Consider the following 5,000-nt stretch of genomic DNA (forward strand, 5'->3'; position numbering starts at 1 on the left):
TTGATTGGCGCTGAGTTAACCATAGCACAAAGTCGTATCTCGTTGGTTAATAAGATTCAAAAGGTTTATCGATCCCAGGGGGTGCAAATTCATAATAGACATATAGAAATTATTGTGCGTCAAATAACATCAAAAGTGTTGGTTTCAGAAGATGGAATGTCTAATGTTTTTTTGCCCGGAGAACTAATTGGATTGTTGCGAGCGGAACGAACGGGGCGCGCTTTGGAAGAAGCGATCTGTTATCGAGCCGTCTTATTGGGAATAACGAGGGCGTCTCTGAATACTCAAAGTTTCATATCCGAAGCGAGTTTTCAAGAAACTGCTCGAGTTTTAGCAAAAGCCGCTCTACGAGGTCGTATCGATTGGTTGAAAGGTCTGAAAGAGAACGTTGTTCTGGGGGGGATGATACCTGTTGGTACCGGATTCAAAGGATTAGTGTACCGTTCAAGGCAACACAGCAACATTCCTTTGGAAATAAAAAAGAAGAATCTATTCAGGGGAGAATTTAGAGATATTTTGTTCCAACACAGAGAATTATTTGATTCTTGCATCCCAAAGAATTTCCATGATCCATCAGAACAATCATTTACGGGATTTAATGATTCCTAAGAGGGGATTCATCCTTTTAACTTAACTTTAACTACCTGGTCCGGTCATTTGATTTGGTAATAAAGATATATAGTTAATAGAAAGAAATTAATGGCTTGGCGCGTGTATCAACAGTCAATCTACGGTAGAAGGTTCCATCGGAACAATTATTTATTTAGGATTTAGGGTACCGCATCTCTTAAAAAAAAAAAAAGAGGAAGCGTGGGGAGAAATGACAAGAAGATATTGGAACATAAATTTGGAAGAGATGATGGAAGCAGGAGTTCATTTTGGTCATGGTACTAGGAAATGGAATCCTAGAATGGCACCTTACATCTCTGCAAAGCGTAAAGGTATTCATATTACAAATCTTACTAGAACTGCTCGTTTTTTATCAGAAGCTTGTGATTTAGTTTTTGATGCAGCAAGTAGGGGAAAACAATTCTTAATAGTTGGTACCAAAAATAAAGCAGTTGATTCAGTAGCATCGGCTGCAATAAGGGCTCGGTGTCATTATGTTAATAAAAAATGGCTCGGTGGTATGTCAACGAATTGGTCCACTACAGAAACGAGACTTCATAAGTTCAGGGATTTGAGAGCGGAACAAAAGACGGGAAGACTCAACCACCTTCCGAAACGAGATGCAGCAATGTTGAAGAGACAATTATATCACTTGCAAACATATCTGGGTGGGATCAAATATATGACGGGGTTGCCTGATATTGTAATCATCGTTGATCAGCAAGAAGAATATACGGCTCTTCGAGAATGTGTAACTTTGGGAATTCCAACGATTTGTTTAATTGATACAAATTGTGACCCGGATCTCGCAGATATTTCGATTCCAGCCAATGATGATGCTATAGCTTCAATCCGATTAATTCTTAACAAATTAGTATTCGCAATTTGTGAGGGCCGTTCTAGCTATATAACAAATCGTTGATTAATAATAAGATAAGTCAATTACTTCGGGAACTCCATAGATTTATTGATATTGAATCGGTTACTATTTCTGAATATCAAAAAAGAGATAAAAATAACTGGGGATATTATGTGATTACTTGGTATCCGAACTGAAATATATGATTCAAGTAGACGAGTTGAGAAAGAGATAGTGGAATCAAAATAATTCCTTTTTAAGTTCTATTTCTGTCAGAGGGCAATATGAATGTTCTACCATGTTCCATCAACACGCTAAAAGGCTTATACGATATATCCAGCGTGGAAGTAGGCCAACATTTCTATTGGCAAATAGGCGGTTTCCAAGTCCATGCCCAAGTACTTATTACTTCGTGGGTCGTAATTGCCATCTTATTAGGTTCAGCGACTATAGCTGTTCGGAATCCACAAACCATTCCGACCGACAGTCAGAATTTCTTCGAATATGTCCTTGAATTCATTCGAGACTTGAGCAAAACCCAGATTGGAGAAGAATATGGTCCTTGGGTTCCCTTTATTGGAACTATGTTCCTATTTATTTTTGTTTCTAACTGGTCAGGGGCTCTTTTACCTCGGAAAATCATACAGTTACCTCACGGGGAGTTAGCCGCACCCACAAATGATATAAATACTACTGTTGCTTTAGCTTTACCTACGTCCGTGGCATATTTCTATGCGGGTCTTACCAAAAAAGGATTGGGTTATTTCGGTAAATACATTCAACCAACTCCAATACTTTTACCAATTAACATCCTAGAAGATTTCACAAAACCCTTATCACTTAGTTTTCGACTTTTCGGGAATATATTGGCTGATGAATTAGTAGTTGTTGTTCTTGTTTCTTTAGTACCTTCAGTGGTTCCTATACCTGTCATGTTCCTTGGATTATTTACAAGTGGTATTCAAGCTCTTATTTTTGCAACTTTAGCCGCGGCTTATATAGGTGAATCCATGGAGGGTCATCATTGACTAGCTTTCAAAAGAGTCTTAGTCTTTTTTTAGCCTAAATGTATGGGCGACTCAAGATAAGCATAAGCTATTTTGGGAACATAATATATACAAATATGGTAGATACAATCTAGAGTAGTAGCAAAAAAGATTCCGATATGATTGATATTCAGGAATTGTAAAAAAAAGAGATCTAAAAGATCTTTTTCCTAAGATTCCCGGCCCATTTATGTCATACCCCCAATGAATATTCTATTTCGATTTGTTCATTCAATTACGATATTACGATTCCTGCTTTGAATAAAAATTGTTATGCTATTTGGTTCCGATGTGCGATTAAACAAAAAAACGATGTTCTATATTCTATAGAACGATTGCCATTTCATTTGAGTTAATTCAACGATTGAAAGAAATTCTAATTAATTGCATGCAATTAGATCAATCAAATTCTGATATTGTATTGATATGTAATGATTTAGGCTAATGAATCCGTCTATTTGGATTCATGCGGGATAATGATAAAGAAAAGGCAAAGAATAATTTACAGATGAGAAAAAAATAGGTTAGGAGGTCGAATTAGGCATATATAATGGCTATAAGCCAACTCTTGTGTATGTTTCAAAGGGGGATTCTCGAATCCGGATGTAATGTATATAAGATGGGAATAGTTGGTTTACGCTATGTAAGAAACATATGTATATGTGATATTATATATTGACTAGTTATATTATGAACTATTCATAGATCTTATTTCCTTTACGATCCCACTGTGAATTTAGATGAGAATCCCAATAGAAAAGTCCTCCCATTTCATCTGTTTATTCATTCATCACAGACGAAATGGAAGGACTAGAGCCGTAGGGATTGATAAAGACTCCATGGGTGGGAACTAAAAACGAGATATAGAAGTCGTTCTGATGATTCAATAATATCATTACTTCAATTCAAAGTTCTTAGTTACTTCAATTGGATATATCTTAGGTAAGTAATAATTCATTGGTTGATTGTATCATTAACCATTTCTTTATTTTGGTGCGAGGAGCTTACCATGAATCCACTGATTTCTGCCGCTTCCGTTATTGCTGCTGGATTGGCCGTAGGGCTTGCTTCTATTGGACCCGGAGTTGGTCAAGGTACTGCTGCGGGACAAGCCGTAGAGGGTATCGCGAGACAACCAGAGGCAGAGGGTAAAATACGAGGTACTTTGTTGCTTAGTCTGGCTTTTATGGAAGCTTTAACAATTTATGGGCTGGTCGTGGCATTAGCACTTTTATTTGCGAATCCTTTTGTTTAATCCTAGAAATTTGACAGTTTTTTCTTATTTTATTGCCTTGAATTTGCCACTTATTTTTTTGAATTATATCAAGATTTCACTCCTACAATCACTTATTCGTTGAGACAATATCCCGCGGGAAGGACTGATTTGAGGATGAGGAATTAGCAGACCCACTCGCTTTCTTTCTTCCCGTTCTTACTCCAATTGAAACCTTTTTGGTTTTTAGAAAGCGTTGCAACAAACGAGGTATTTCACAATTGACATGAGATCTGGACCTAATTCGAATAAGTATTTTTCTTAGTGGGAACTTCAATTACAATAAATAATAAAACAATTGAAAACTAGAATAATGAAATCTATTTAGAAATCAATAAAAAAAAAGGGATGAAGTGATACAAAATGAACTCTGTTTGATTTTGTTAGTCCTATCTATAAGAGGAGATCATATGAAAACTGTAACCGATTCTTTCGTTTCCTTGGGTCACTGGCCATCCGCCGGGAGTTTCGGGTTTAATACCGATATTTTAGCAACAAATCCAATAAATCTAAGTGTAGTACTTGGTGTATTGATCTTTTTTGGAAAGGGAGTGTGTGCGAGTTGTTTATTTCAAGAATAGGCTGGATCTAACCAGCTGCATTTTCTTTTTTTCTTTATAACTATAACTAGGAAAGAAGGGTGCACGATCTCGCGAATTACTTCTGAATAAGTTAAGAAATCATATGGACGAACCATAGCATTTCGTGACTCATTGGTAAATCCACTTTGATTCTCTATCAACCAATAATGTGGGACTATTAACATGGTTAAAACTAAACCGTTTGAAGTCCAGGCGCGACATGGTACTCTTTCTACCACTATGTTAGTATGGAGATGGTTTCAAAATAAATAGTTGGCAATTTATCCGATATATAACACTCATACCGATAAAATGATTTGAACCAGTTACTGGAAAAATGGGCACCCTACCCTTTTTCCAATGCTGAATCGACGACCTATGTATAAAGTAAAAAGCATTTTTTGAATTTTCAGAAAATTAATAAAAAAAAAGAAACAACTTTGCCGATAATTACAGATTTTTGTCTGGTCGGAAGAGTCCTCCGAATGTTCTGGTCTTGGATCAATGATCTATTTTCCATTTTGGAATATGAACAGAGAAGAGAGGATAGGCTCATTACATAAAAAAAAAGATACGGAAATGCCCCATAAGTAACTGAGCGTGAGAGCCAAATGAATCGAAAGGTTCATGTT

Source organism: Eschscholzia californica, unplaced genomic scaffold, assembly GCF_041429995.1.
Source record: "Eschscholzia californica isolate CP2 unplaced genomic scaffold, dmEscCali1.0.p SCAF_200, whole genome shotgun sequence".
NCBI classification, from domain to species: domain Eukaryota; kingdom Viridiplantae; phylum Streptophyta; class Magnoliopsida; order Ranunculales; family Papaveraceae; genus Eschscholzia; species Eschscholzia californica.